The sequence below is a fragment of the Acipenser ruthenus genome, chromosome 19 (assembly GCF_902713425.1).
Source record: "Acipenser ruthenus chromosome 19, fAciRut3.2 maternal haplotype, whole genome shotgun sequence".
Lineage (NCBI taxonomy): Eukaryota > Metazoa > Chordata > Actinopteri > Acipenseriformes > Acipenseridae > Acipenser > Acipenser ruthenus.
In genome coordinates, this window is record NC_081207.1 from 1,566,275 (window position 1) to 1,581,849 (window position 15,575).

The 15,575-nt window shown below is 40.6% G+C and overlaps 1 protein-coding gene, 1 long non-coding RNA gene and 1 other non-coding gene across 8 annotated transcripts in view; 2 read left to right on the forward strand and 1 right to left on the reverse strand.

Moving 5' to 3' along the window:
- The window catches only part of LOC117424491 (uncharacterized), a 50,695-nt gene that overhangs the window by 8,242 nt on the left and 26,878 nt on the right, over positions 1-15,575 (reverse strand). Inside the window, exon 1 of one of the 4 annotated variants that reach the window (XM_034040842.3) lies at positions 242-362. The exons of the other annotated variants lie outside the window; for them this stretch is intronic. The gene's annotated coding sequence lies outside the window, so the exon portion shown is untranslated. Of the gene's footprint in view, positions 1-241; positions 363-15,575 lie in introns of those variants that run through there. 4 annotated transcript variants of the gene reach the window in all.
- trnat-cgu (transfer RNA threonine (anticodon CGU)) lies at positions 1,363-1,434 on the forward strand. The gene has a single exon. It is a non-coding gene; the product is annotated as a tRNA-Thr (tRNA).
- On the forward strand, positions 2,927-13,822 carry LOC117424205 (uncharacterized). 3 transcript variants are annotated; one of them, XR_009307739.1, is made up of 4 exons: positions 2,927-3,409; positions 3,507-3,773; positions 9,953-10,155; positions 12,563-13,822. It is a non-coding gene; the product is annotated as an uncharacterized LOC117424205 (long non-coding RNA). The 3 variants fall into 3 exon arrangements; XR_004547879.3 differs by having other exon boundaries at positions 2,939-3,773; positions 12,560-13,822; XR_004547877.3 differs by having other exon boundaries at positions 2,941-3,773.

Below are 15,575 nucleotides of genomic sequence, written 5' to 3' on the forward strand. Positions count from 1 at the left end.
ATATTACCAGCATTTTTTAGTAAGCTTGTGGGTACTTTATTGTATATATTGTGGCCTATCAGTTTTTATATGTGTGCTGTAGTTTCTAAGGTAAGGGTAGTATAAGAACCATTTGCTTTTTAAAATATGAATACATATACTTCCCTATGACTCTAATCCAAATCGGTATATTGTCAAGTCACAATGCAATAAAACACAATGGTAAGGTACACAGCGGAGTGCAAATAACGTCAGTCCTTACCTTACTGTAGTTTCTCCGGGAAGTGCTGCGTTTAGGATCAAACCTTGTCTATGCTACAGGCAGGGTGTGGCTTAGATAATTAGATCATTCTTAACACAACAGGTTCCGCGGCGGTAAACTGCAGCTGCATATTAAACATGACTGTTAACGATGAGCACACCTCATGTTTTAAACTAGCTTATCCCCCTCCCCCCCTCCATTAATCGTGGACTAACATGTAATTTAAATGTAGTCTTAGAGTAATGCTAATTGGAGCTGTGAAACCACCAGCATATTACACAACTCAAGTATGAACTAGAAGCAATAACCTAGAGGTTTTATAGGTGTCTATGTTATCAAGGACTAAAGATCCGGAGCACCTTAATTAAGCCAATAATTGGTGCAATAAAGTAACTGAAAGCTCGGTTGAAACAAAAACTAGAAGGCCCAGTAGCTCTCCAGGACCTGGGCTGGAGATCGGAGTCTATTTGATTGTGCTGAGATATCTCAATTGACTAACTTGTTAATGAACTGTTTCTAACACATATAAGGCATTGTTCAAAAAGCATTCACCCCGGGCTGAGAGCAAACTTTGTTTACATCAATGTTTTGTTTACTTTTTAGAAAAACGTAGCTTTTTTTATTTTTGAACATACAGTTGACTTAGTGTCTTTTACTGACTCCTAGTGGAGAACCCTGGCATTGCACATCATGTATCACTGAGATCCCATCGTGCTGTGCAGTTTTCCGATTTGTCTAAACGGAAATGCATTTTATTTAGATTCTTTTCAAACTGCTTGTTGTTTTTAACACAATATCCCGTTCACAAACAAACAACACCTACTAAACTATGCAATTGTGCATTCTTTTTAACAGCGGGTACAACTACACACAATGTCATCAATTATATTCCCTTTGTTTGAAACTTCAATGTTTCTGCTCTCACAGTGATGTTGCAATAAGAGTCATTGTTTATATGTAGTGTGCACACTTCATTCATTTTGTAAGTAATGTCTTACGTGGTCTACATTTACCAACACCACGTTACAGTATGTATGCATAGTGTAATAAACACACACCACACAAAACGCTTTTTTCTCTTAAAAGTTCCACTTTGAAGAATATCTTAATTTCCCTCGTCGGGCGCGGTGGCCAAGTGGGAAGGCGTCGGTCTCGTAAACCGAAGATCACGGGTTCGAACCCCGTCCGTGCCTGATGACGTGAAATATCATGGACCTTATTTTTAAAGGTAATACATTAATTATATATATAAAAAAACACCATAAACAATAGATGAGATTGTCTAATGTAGGACACAATCCACTGCTACCCAGTGCAGTCAATTTATAAAGCTAAAACAACTATGTGAAAATTAAAACCTCACACTGTATATAGTATAACAAATTATGTATTTCACTGCTTGGAATCGTTTGCATTTGCTAATGAAATTGGCACAGTACACAGGAAGTAGCGTTTTCTAAACTTAATTCATCTTAAGATGCTAATCATAGTTAGGTTTCTGTAAATCGCCTTGGATAAAGGCGTCTGCTAAATAAACAAATAATGTTTATATTTTCCCCCCACAAGGGGGCGCTCCAACACCGTCTTTGAAGGTGAAACATGGACTTACATGTATCATTTATCAGGGTTAAATACCTACCAGTCTGACTCCAGACATGACACCCCACGACCACACACTCGTCATTCACAACACTGTTATTGGGGTACCTTTGACCGAATATGCATTGCAAGCAGCAAGTAAAGTTTGAACCAACTCGCAAGGTCACCCATAACACGAACAAAACAATAAGCACGTGCATAATTTAAGAGCAACCACTACAAAAAAAGCATAACACGTGTATTTAAGAACTTTTTGACAAGTTCTAGAGGGGGGGTTAATGGCTTTCGAGCATGCGGGCACCAGCCTGACGGATGCGGGAGACGGGAATGATGGCGGTAGATCAAGCACGGCCCGCTCCCTTTACTCAGGGGCGAGGGTGCAGCTCGGGCTGCTTGCCTATTCCGCCCACGTCCACTCTTTCACAGATGCACGTCTTCAAGGGTGCCTAATGCCAGGCATGGTCAGTTGCGTGAGGTTAGCTGAGACTCCAAGATCATTTCACGCACAAACCCAAGCATCCAGGTGCGCAGGGTTGGCAAATCAGCTCCCCCCGGCTCCAGTGTTCCAGCCCGTGTCTTTGTTCCAACCGTGTTCTAAATTCTTTAACTGAAACCCTAGCGGCTGCAGCGCCGCCGCCTAAGGTACTTCACTACACTATTAAACTGGGTATCCTCGGCTCCAGCGACCCCTGTAGACTGCGGGCCTGCCTGTAAGTTGCCCGGAGCTGCGTGGTCCTCTGAGGTGGCTGCATGGCGGGCCTGCAGAGTGAAAAGAAGCGGGCGGCTGACGGCACACGTTTTGGAGGACGCGTGTGTCAGGCTTCTGACTCTCCCGAGTCAGCCAGGTTGAAACAAAATAACTGGGCTTAGAAAAATGACAACACATAATTCCAAATTAAAAAAAAAAAAAAATTGAGACCTTGTTGCGTTCCTGACGACACGAGGTGCCCTTATTCTGTTAGTTTCCAACTGTCTGTGAAACTGGGTGCCTGTCCCTTTAAATAGATAGTTACTTCACTGCGCTTTGCAGGGGACCACGGGATCCTCCCGCAACGAACAGCAACACCTGCGCGAAGAACAGTTCAAAAAACGGACAGACAGGGCGTGCAAACAGGTTTCAACTAAAACACATAACGCAGGCTCAGTGGGTTAACTGTTATTGCGCAGAAATATATCCATAACGTTTTGTTTTTCCAATGTATTTTTTTAATTGCAGCGCTGCCGTTTTCAATTTGGTGACACCAATAATTCAATGCTGCTTTTAAAAGCATCCGGGCGCGCACACACACACACACACACATCCTCCGTCCGTCCCACCCACCCGGCACACAACCACCTGAACAACTCCATTTAGGGAGGGACGGGTCCGGGTTCGCTCGCCCGCGATCGTAAGCGGGGAATGTCGATTTTTTCCGAATGAATGCGATACGATTTGGACAGACCCATGCTCTGTGGGAGATTAGCGCATCAGACAGGCTGGGAGACCAGGTGCTGTCTATCGGCGTGTATGACACACCGTTAACACATGAGAGCCGCACAGCTAAACTTTCGAGGACACTGTAACAGCGGGTCTGTATGTGTGTGTGTGTGTTTATCAGCGCTTGGACAGAACAGCACTTTTTATTTTTTTTTGCTACAGTGTTGCAATGTCGTTTTTTTCCCTTAGGTGGGCACATGTTGCTGGAATTTGAATTGGAAATGTTGCAATGTATCCCAAGGATCGCCTTACATGGCCGCGCATAGAAAATTAACGTGAACAGCGCGGATTCGTTAAGATGTAAGAAGTGAGCCACCACGGACGAGGGGTGCTGAAAAACAAACCATCTCTCCTGTCCTCATCACTTCGAGTTTGTCAGACTATTTTATGCTAACGTGGAGGAGGTTGCCTCTATACTACTGGAGGGATCGGCTGCAAGGAACCCCCCGTGTAAAGGTACAGTACCACACACTACCATAAAGGAAGGTAACAGGGCTCACAAAACAACTGTTTATAAAGGACTGCTGCTCTAGACTTGTGCTAATAAAGTATGATTTTATATTACACTTCTGCACTTATATATTTAACGTGGAAAACCGGTACAGTTTAGACAGCAGGTAACACGACGGGTCTGCGTTATATCATTTTACATACGCCTACTTTAAAACAATCAGAATGCTATTATTGTTCGGTAGCCAGGTAATGACTAACGGGAATAACCGTGCCTAGGCAAAAGAAGGAAGCGTCCCTGTTGGCTTGTTCAGAATGCTGTGGGTTGGGGAGACTGCCTGTGGGTTAGGGAATGGGTCTTTGCGGGCGAGGTGAGTTGTGTGTCTCCAGTCAACTGGCCTACAAAGTCCCAGTTCCCAGCTCATGTGACCGACAAGCCTGACCCACTGCACCCGCGCAGCTCGGGACAGGACAAGAAGAAAACCCACCCGAGCACCGGCGACAGGAACGCAAGAGGAGCGGGCGGCGCAGCGCTATAACCAGGACGCGCATTTAGAGAGGCACGTCACCTTTCTATCGTATATACTCTTTATGAAATGGACTTGCGCACCTCGCAAACAAACCTGGAAAAGTCGGCTTTTATAAATGGCTTTTCTGTTCAAGAAGAATCCCAAACAGTGCTGCGCAATACCACACGGCCTGGATTCATTGGGCATCATCCATTCATTATAAATATATATATATATATATATATATATATATATATATATGTAACCAAAGAACATATTGATGCAACGTTTTAATATAACACTTTGTATTTAATTGTTCAGTGTTAAAAGCTGTATTACACACAATACGATGATGAATCGACACAGATCTGTAAACCCTAATGACAGTTGCAGTTTTAACAAGTTCAGGAAAATTTACCATATACCCCTAGTGTTTCTGGGATCTCTTTCACCGGATAAATATTCCCCCTTAACAAAATGTTTTAGTTTTTTCCCATAATGGTCCGACGTACCTTTCAGGTACACATTATAATTCTGTTTTATTTTTTAGTAGTTATTTGATTGACAATTATTATTATTATTATTATTATTATTTAGTCATTTAGTGAGAACCCACACACACACGATGATTGGGGTTAAACGTGCGCTCTAGTGACTTCTAATCATGAACTAATTAAAGGCATGCCAAGCCCATATTGGAAGACTTTGTTATTGCAAGTTTTTATAGATGGATACAATACAACGTGTATTTGTGAAACTGTTCAGCAATCTGTTGTTTAAACATATATCATTTGTATAGATTTGTGTGTGTGTGTTTATATGTAAAAGTATTCTCTTGGTAAAATAAATTGATACTTTACAGTTGACTATTATCCAGTAAATTAATCGGTGTTTAAATATAAATTAATACAAAAGTAATATTATTAATTTGACAGATTCTTTAAGAAAGTAAAAACAACTTGTAAATAACATTAGTGAACTAAAACAAATACCTAACAAATTGTAACCTACTTGAATGATCTATTACCATTATATATATATATATATATATATATATATATATATATATATATATATATATATATATATATAATATATACACACACACTAGGCTAAATAAACGGATTGTAAACTACTTTTCAACATTAGATAGAACAGTATTTAATTTTTCTCTTTAACGCGTATTTCTATTTAATCTTGTGGTTTCATTCTTATGAAACATGCTTTACTTTTTGTAATTCATTGTCTTGGAAAGTCGTTGCGTAGTTAGCAGCCAGAGCTGTGATCAGGATATATAAACTTTCAAGAACACTTTCTCGTGACAGCACAGGGTCATGAGCTTCCACTGCCAAAGAGATGAACCTAACTTAATAAAAACACGCACCAAGATCAGGAGAGGCTGCCCCGAGTCCTCAGTGCGCGATCAATGTCTGTCACTTTGTGTTTAAAAACGCTTTCTTTCACCGACATCAGCTTCATTGGCACTCTGCTAAAAACAGAAAACCGAAACAGGCAGATACAAATCCACAACACATTTCACGTTTTCGTCTTTGAATTTTTCATTAGAATTGTACTAAAAACAGGATAACATTTAATATACCGGTATTGCTTAATATTATTTTATTTAATTTCCTAACTTTTTATTTGGAGAATCCATTAAAACCCGCTACGTACATATGTTTGACTCCAGGGTTATTTAAGGATTTGTGTAAGTAACTTTTGAAGATTGTTTTAAAGAATTAAGTGAGTTCTCAATGTGTGCTGGATTGTTGCCGAACAGTTTTTCAAATACCACATTGTATTTGGTGCTATAGTCTTCCAGTAATGCATTGTAAATCACTTGTAGTCTCATCTCAGCATACAGGACTGTGGCCATTATTCACATAGCTTGTACCACATGCAGTGTATGGTTTGGCAGAGCATCACATTTATTTACTGCATTATCTGACCTTGATACTGCCTACATTTATTTACTGTGTATGGAGACAGTAAAGGGTCTGCTATTGAAATGTACTTTTTCTTTGCTTATGACTTGTATTAGAACATATTTTTCAAATACAATTGCAAAGTTTCCAAATGAAATGAAGCCAATGCCCTAGTCAAAATAACCTTTTTTTTATAATAATAATAATAATAATAATAATAATAATAATAATATATACATTTTTAGCAAAGAGTTTTGTAAAAGCCAATTTTATACAACGGCTCTACAACCCTTTGAGGCCTTAGTCCAGCTGCGTGCCAAAAACTATAAAGAATAATGTAGTCCAACCAGGACACACGGACACTTGTGGAGTCCTTTCTGACTTGGAGAGGATGTTGTCCCAATCTATTTATGTAGAGAGTGCAGATAATTTAAAAAACAGCAAACACCCCTACATCCAAGGAGAACCAGGATCCAAGAGGATACTCAGCAATCACCAGACATTATGAAGAAAAGAAGTCACTGATAAACTGAAAACTCATTATTTTAATAATTGCCTACCACTCGTCGGCTACCTGATTCTAGGAAGCTGTAGTGTGGCTGTTAAATTATTAAAATAGTGAGTTTTCAGTGTATCAATTACTTTTCTTCATTTTATATATTATATTGTAGCTCAAAAAGCCAGCTGCCCAACGTTTCAATATGTTGTACACATCATTCTCAAGGGAGCCTGTGTTTGAATCAAAACATTGGAGGTATTTATAGGTTTTTGATGGCATGGCAACGACTTGTTATTGTTTATATTCAAATCCATGATTATATATATATATATACACATCTTGATTCTTTCTTGGGACTGTACGCTCAAGAATAGAAACTGTCTGAACTCTACTATACTGGGAATGCTGTGCGTAGAATACCTGTAACACCGAGGGAATTCTCTACCTTTGTATTTTAAGCATGCCTAATTTTAAACATTATCTATCTACCCAATGTTAAAAATACTCGCCCTGCAATAATGCCTGTAAAATAAATCAACATCCTCACCCCCACTTTTGCCTAAACGACACCTTTACGCCACCCTGGCCGTTGGCTCGGCAGATTCCGGGCATCTAATATATATTAATCATTTATAGTCTCATCTCAGCGCGCACACACACACACACATTAATTCGCTAGAGTTTACACTGGCATTATAATGATCATGAAATAAAACAGGTCATCTTTACAATAAGCTGCAGTGCCCATTGTCTTGTTCAGTTTTAATACTGAAACACTTCCTGTATCTAAACTGCGTTCCTAATTCAAATTAGTATTTACAACACAACTATGTCCCTCCCCTCAACTCTGTATTCCAGTTTCAAGTATGGATCAAACTCATACACAAGGTGATTAGAAAGTAAGTTTACCACTTCAGTATATGTGTGTGTGTAAACATGTTCATGTATCTATACTGTACACGTAAGTTTATGCAAGAACTTAATCACTGGTCATTAGTAGTTTCTGAAAACAAACAAACCTATAGTGACGTTATTTCTGTAGAATTATTACTGCTAATCAGTAGTTTGTTTATAAACACTAATTGCAAGGCAGTTTATGGATTGTACAGGTTTATTTATATCAGTTTTTAATTCTTAGCATATAGGTTTAATAAACAACACATAAATATTAGAACTGAGATGTATACAAGTGCATTTAACTGAACACCAATTAAAATATATCATCAAAATGAGAAACCATGAGAAACCTCACTCTGAAACGAGTTCTGAGGGTCTGGTATAGGTGTGAAAAGGAGATTTCAGAATTACCAGCGGGAACGGTTTGAACTCATTCATTTTTTTAAACTGGCGTTTTTTTAAATTTCTCTAACTATATTCTTAAGATAACTTACTTTTAATTATGTTAACCGCAAGAGTTCTGTCTAAATTTTATGTAATCAAAGCACATAAATACAGCATGTGTTCAGATGATTATTATTATTATTATTATTATTATTATTATTATTATTAATATATATTTTTTTAAAGAAATGTATTTGGTACTCAATGGGTTAAAGCCATCTCACACCTAAATAAAAGATTTATTGAAACATAATTCCTCTAAGCAGTATCTCATTTGATAATGTCTTGAGCAGCAGCAGGAGAAGCTCACTTCAGTTTAAAATAGATCGTCTTAGAACAGAAACATTAAAATTAGACCTTGGAACACGAGGCTGCCATGATTGGGGGAGCTGGGATTGTAAGAAGCACAGTTGGCGTGTGTGGATGGAAGGCCAGGATTCTGGGAAACCCACTAAACTCTCTGACTGAATGTGATGTAAAGCAGTGCAGTGAACACACTGCCAAAAGTGCCACTGCAGAACTGCACATTCAAATCACTCTCAGGCAGAGGGGCCCTCGTGCAGTTTGTGTGGGTGCTTATGCATGTTTTTGTATCCCCACTTGATTTTACTACGTGTTAATTTTAGGGTCTTTGTAACACTGGCTTTGTAACTCAAACCCTGATCCTCACTCATGCCTTTATGAGAGTGATTGGCAGTTGTTTTTTTCTTTATCACTGGAATGTGCACTCACATAAACCCTTTGTTTGAACACGGCACAGCAGCGTCAGAGACAGCAGTTAAACCTGGAGGAGCTGGCTTGTGGTGTGGCAATGTCGAAGCCGCTGTTGTGTTGAGCGGTGCGATCCTTACAATTGTTTTATTAGTATAATTAGTGATGTATATAGCTGTGCAGATTACCCAGAGAGAAAACAGCAACAGAAAAGGTAGGTTAGGAACACAGAGAAATCACAAAGCATTTTAATGAAGCGTTTAATTTCTGAAAAGAGCTACCTTTAATGTTTCAGCGGTAATAAACATTAATAAAGTGTAAGAATCCCTACGAGCCCTCAGAACGAACTCCCCAGTTGTTTCAATGGGTGCTTTTCTCCTTTCAATAATATGATGCCAATGACATTTACAGGAGCTTTGTGCTTGGTGAATTCCCCCTGTAGAGCTTCAAAGTAGTTCTGATGCAAGATGAACACAAATAAAACGAGAAAAAATATATACAAAAATATTCTGATAAATGTAAAGGAAAAAGAAACGCTTTTACTTTCTTTTAAAATTAGAATTGTGTAGCTTCCAAACAGCAGCTGTTATAAATAGAGTATGTGTGTTTACAAAAGACACAGTGTCAATACTAACTGAACTTTCTTTCCCTTTTGTTTTATGAACTCCTTAATAACAGCTTTGAAACCCAAACCATTCATTGTATTACTGTTCTGGTTGAAATGGTGTTCTGCTTGAGCTCATCCTTGCAGTTTTATCGGCCGTGTATATCGTCTCTGCTTCTGTCAGTGCAACGCAGCGCCCTGGAGAAGATGAACAAAAGGCAGCAAGAAAAATGAGGGACTTTTAGGGGCAGCTGTGTTTTACTAACCCAGTCATAATGCCCCTAGAAATCCTTATTGTTCTTGCAATGGTCAGCGGTTTCACACACACACCTCACTGTACTGAGCTCCGGAGTTTCAGGGACGTTCTGGTTTTGTGTTCCAAGTCATGGTGCTGTTTTACGCTTCTTTTGATAAGAGGAAAAGAAACGTTTGCATTAAATGTTAAAAGCATGCCGTGGTGCGTCGGCTGATAAAACAGTAGATTCGGTTTCTCTGCTGGAAGACGGTGGCGTTTCACAGGGTCCGAACTCAGACCACGCTGCACCCAACAGCAGGTTAGCTTATTCCTTTCACATGCTGTTGTTTTTTCTTTTTAGTAGCTGGATTTATCAACTCTCCTAGGTGTTGGCAGACACTGCGTTTGAGGAGAGATGACCACCCCACCTCTTAATGACTCACGGGATGTGCTGAAGATTCCTGCGGGAGGCTGGGAACACGGATCCAGATGACTGAGTGCTGTGTATAGCGAAGGGAGGAAGTTGGAATTACTCATCAGGACATGTGGAATCTCATATATCTGGTAACGGACAAGGCATTTTTCATGTTCATTAGCGCTTATATTGCAGCGGCCAGGGCTGGACGATTCTAGTTCCCAGGGTAGAGTTCATTGGTAGTGGGCCTGGCTAAAAGCGGAAAAAAAAATAAACCCACAGTGGTTTGGAAAAAAGAGAGGGGGGTTATGACGGAGCTATAATAAAAATGCACTACTGAAATTATTCTGTGCCCCCCCCCCCCCCCCTCACCCCTCCTTTTTGGGATTTCTTCCACCTCTGACTTGAGTTTACAGATGACTCATAATCTGTGCGCTTTTTTAAAAAAACCCAATCAAATGTAGTCACAGAAAACTCTTTATTGAGATTTAGTAAAATTAACAAAAACAAATGAGCAGCTGATGGGCGCCAGCTTCCTGACTAAAATGAAGCACAGGAGTCTCTTGTTTATTCGTGTAACTTGTAACTCTAAGCACGACCATGCTTTCTGAGACGAGGAAGGTGGCAAGGGACGAGCCTCCTCCTCCAGCTCTGACCCGACACAGCCAGCCCAGCTGCAGGGAAGGTGGGAGGGAGCTGGAAGAGAGGTTTGAACATCCTGTCGAGTGCTTGAGAATACACACCCTTTTAATAACGGTAAAAACTCTTAGCATTTATCAACTGACCAAGTGCTGAACGTGGAAAGAACAGCTGTGAGCCTGGGTCTGAGGGAAGGCACCTGATCCGACATGCTTGCGACACAAGTGGTATCTCTGGCAAGGGCTAGAGGGGTGCTGGTGATTGGAACGGGCTCTCTGGCCTTGAGGAGAGGAGAGGAGAGGAGAGGAGGAGGAGGGTTTGGAATTCCAGTCCTATTGCACTGTATGACTTGCCCTCTCTCATAGAGTGGTGAAATCAGCCAGCCCGGAATGGAAGAGCTGGTAATATCGCATCAATGTAGCTGTCCTACATTGAGATACTTTGTATCATGATATTTTGTAACAACTGTAAGTTGCCCTGGATAAGGGCGTCTGCTATGAAATAAATAATAAATAAAAGGAAGTTTTTGTTTTTGGTAGATTATCGTAACAATAGCTGGCAGTTCCACAAAGCATCTCATCAATGAGATCACCTTTGCTTCCACTGACAAGAAGCTGGGCTTAATTGTGATTGAGGAACACTGCTCACCAGCAAATGGCTCCACTGTGTAATTACCTCGTCAGGCTATCTAATGATATTAATAAAGATAATAGCAGAGGTTCAACTGGGAGACTTGAAGCAGTCTCCGCATTATAAAACAAGTGAAAACCTGAATCTCTCTCTCTCTCGTTGTTCTCAGGGCTGACTACCACCCTGCTTTAAGCGTATCAGGCTGACGATGGCCTGATGTGGACTAGGGAGCTATCCAGCGAGCACACCGACCCAGTCTTCCCAAAACTACTTTATTTCATGCATGAAAGGGTTAACCATGAGCTGCACTGCAGACAATGACAGCAGCGATGCTACAGTATAGAGTTTCTTCTCCCTTTTCTTTTTAAGTGCAGCAGATGACAGTTTAATCAGTGTGTTGTTTTACTGGAACGCTGAAGGCTGTCCATGCATTACCAGCGGCGGGTTGCACAATCGCACATTAAACAGGATAAAGTTTCACCCTTCAGCTCTGCGGGCTGGCATAGATTGGTAACTCCACTGAAGAACAGCTGATGTTGAAACTGTTAACCTCAGTGTTCTCTTTCTTTATTGTAAAATAACTGAGCTGACCTGCCAGCCCTGTTGTGTAACCCTGTGTCTGCTACACTGTAACTCAGAGAGAAGTCCTTGACTTTGTTTTCCTAAAAGTGGCTCTTGGTCCCAGTGCTTGACTCCAATAAAATGCTTAAGCAGATAAGGATTGCCAGTATTTATTATACACCAGAATATTATATATATATATATATAGCCAAAATGTTTGTTGGAATGTTTGCTTGCCTAAATTTGATTTGTTACATAATAATACTGCCCAAACAATTAATCCCAGAGGCATGCTAAATGAGTCCCCAGTAGGAACATGTTTTCACCTGTATTGAGTTTCGGCAGGGTTTAGCGTTTGTGGGAGGCTTGGTAGATATAAATAAAATGCACTTTGTGCTTTAAAAGTATAATAACCGAAAACTTCAGTCTTAGTGTTGTGTAAAGAAGCTAATGGCCCAAACCAAAACAAACAACGAATGAAAACCAAAGGGAAGCGAGGTTAAAGCGAGACGTGTGTACTGACTAGAAAGCAGCAACGCAGGGTAGGAGTAATAAAGTGAGCACACCCTGTACAGCACAGCGCTCCTCTGCTGAAAGCCCAGATTATTTTGCTGTACTTTAAACTCTGACACTGTTGGAAAATGAGCTGCATACCACTTTAGAGTGGGGGGGTCCGGCTGGGCCAGCGATTGCTTCTGAACATTAACAAGTGTTTGTTTCCAGCAGGTTAGAGCCAGCCTGTCCCTCCAATGAGCCGAAGCCCATGGAGCCTGGGACGTTTTTCTCCTGTCAGCAAAACGCGAACAAGAGTCCTTTCTGTGTCTGCCGCACAGAGCCTTCAGAATACAGCATGCAGAAACTAAACTGGCAAGTTAGCATGACCCGTTTTACAGCAGTTACTCACCGCCAGCGTAGGAGTTGTTTAGCCTGATGGACCTGCAGAAGGAAAAGTTTGTATTTTACTGCTTTAATGCACTTTAATAAATGCACGTGTCTCTGCTAGTTTGGGAGGTTTGAGCTGACAATGCAGTTATAAATAAATTCAAGGCTTTTGTATTGTTTCTGACTTCCAGCTGTATGGAATGTGGAAATGTATTGTGTTGCTTTGAGATGATCTTTTCCAGACTGCGCTGGGCTGTGAGTGATGGACTGGAGGATTGCAGGGAGGCCTGGCTCAATCCCGACACAGAAAGGATTCTGGGAATGGTCCAGAGTAGGGATTAGAACCTCTCCCTCCCTCTCTCCTACAGCTCCACCGGGACGCACTGCGGACTGGCTATGGGGGTCTGCGGGCTCTGAGAGTTCAGAAGGACCTTGCCTTTCCTGAACCCTTTCTGCAGTTTGCCATGGTGTTCCCATGGTAGGCATCTACTGCGTGTTGGCAGCACGCTTTCCCATTTCTCATTCTTTACCAGGTTTTCACCATGCTTTGACTACACTTCAAAATACATGTTATCGTACATTGTCAAAACGATATGATAGGGAAATATCTTTGTTAAATGCCTGTTGTTAATGTATTATAAATATCAGTAAATGCTTACAACAGTGTAACTTGGTTAATTTAATGTGTCTGTATCGAAGTGTCTCTTAAAGTTTACCATGGTAAATTTGCAGCTTTCCCCTGCTTATAGTATTTTAAGATGCTTTACCATACCTCTCTGGGCTTTACATTGCATACCTATGCTCTACATGCTTTATTAGACTTTGCTATCGCTTTACTTTGACTATGTTACAACACCTTGAACTTCCACAACTTCCAGTGTGATTGCTTTCCAACCCATTCAACAAGACTGCATAGAAATATTTATTCACTTCAAATATTGTTCTATTTTGTGGTGCGGAATGCGGATATATTTCAGCACAGCCAATATTACTTGAAACCTTCCATTTACTTTCCATCCTATTACATCTGAATCTCATCTTGTGTTTTATTGTATGTATTCTTTTAAGTCGCAAGCTGTACTTAATAAATGATTTAAAGTAAAACATGCCTTTTTTTTTAAAAATAAATTGCGTTCTTGCTCTTAAAATATGCATTCCTGTGTGGGCGGGTTTGTCAGTTGGGGATGCAGACCAGATTTAACTGCTCTTTTATAGAAGTTAAACAACTTCAAAATTATTACAAATCTTCCAAGTATCAACCCATAGTGCTGGCACTCATACAATGCAAATCTTAAAATGAACTCAATGAACGCCATGCAGAACTCTCCATGGCATGTCTGTTTATTATTTATTATTATTATTTATTTCTTAGCTGACGCCCTTATCCAGGGCGACTTACAATTGTTACAAGATATCACATTATTTTTACATACAATTACCCATTTATACAGTTGGGTTTTTACTGGAGCAATCTAGGTAAAGTACCTTGCTCAAGGGTACAGCAGCAGTGTCCCCACCGGGATTTGAACCCATGACCCTCTAGTCAAGAGTCCAGATCCCTAACCACTACTCCACACTGCTGCTAAGCTATGTTCTGTCTTCAAGACCAGCAACGTTATTATTATAACATTGTTTTACAGAAAAAACAGCTCTCGCTGCATTTTTAAAACAAACAGTCTTACTTGTTAACGCCCTTGGCAAGTTAAAACACTTGCCGGCAGACTGAGATCTAAAACCAGTCACCCATGCACTATAACCAACTCCAGTTTTACAGTTGTTATCGTCTTACTGCTGCAATGACTTAAAACATGAAGTCTTTGTGACCTGTTACAATTGCATTGCAGAGAGCTCTGTGCTAATGAGACAACAAGAAAACCAAGGGGCAGCTACAGCAGCAACGCAAGGTCATGCAACGCAATATGTTAAATTAGCTTTCTTCAATAATCATAAACCTGATTTGTCTATCCCAGCGGTTCGTCGGTAGCGGGCTATAGAAAGTCTTGACCTGGGTATCTTTTGAGATGAACTGCTGGTTCATAAACAATGATCCACTTGACCTCTCCAACTGGGGCGACTCCAGAGATACATCAAGTAAGAAGCACTGGCTCTTCGGGGGTTAAGTACCTTGGTCAGAATGTAATGCAGGTGCTGTAGATCAAGTCTCAAGCCCTTTTTAAAAAGACGCCTTTCCTTTTGCCTTGTTGATCTTGGCAGGGAATGCTCAATTAAACCACTCTACTGATTGGTCGTTTTAGGACACCCGTATTTGTGAGCGGTAGAACTTCCACGCTGTAATTGGGTGCACAATGTAACGGATGAGATTTTATAACAAGTATGCGCTGCAACAGAGAAACTTAGTTAGTGTGAGATGTTTGGTTCCTTTTTTTCTTTAGCAAGTCAAGAGAAAATGGGGCTAGCTTCATATGAGAAGCAAGTATACACACAGTATACACGGCACACTTCAAAACAACATCCCTGAAATAGACAGAATATACAGTAATGCAATTTTGGGGGCTGTGGACACTTCCATATGCTACTGCAGAATGCATGGATGCAGCATGCTCATAGCTATCGGGAAGCTGAGACTGAGAAGTAAGTACATCCTAATTAAATGTGCTCAAATGCTGACTGGAGTACATTTCAGATAAAGGTGCTGATTTGTTTCAAAGATTGATGGAAGGCTGTGACCAATTATAACCCAGCAAGACAGGACCTGACCTTGAATACCCCCCCGCACTGGGACTGGGATACAGGAGGGTCCCACAGCAATCTGCAACGCTCCAAGGCAAATACCTTGTGCTTTATTCAAAGTCACAGGGGCCAAATCAGGCCCCCAGGGCTGCTTTAACTGTCATTC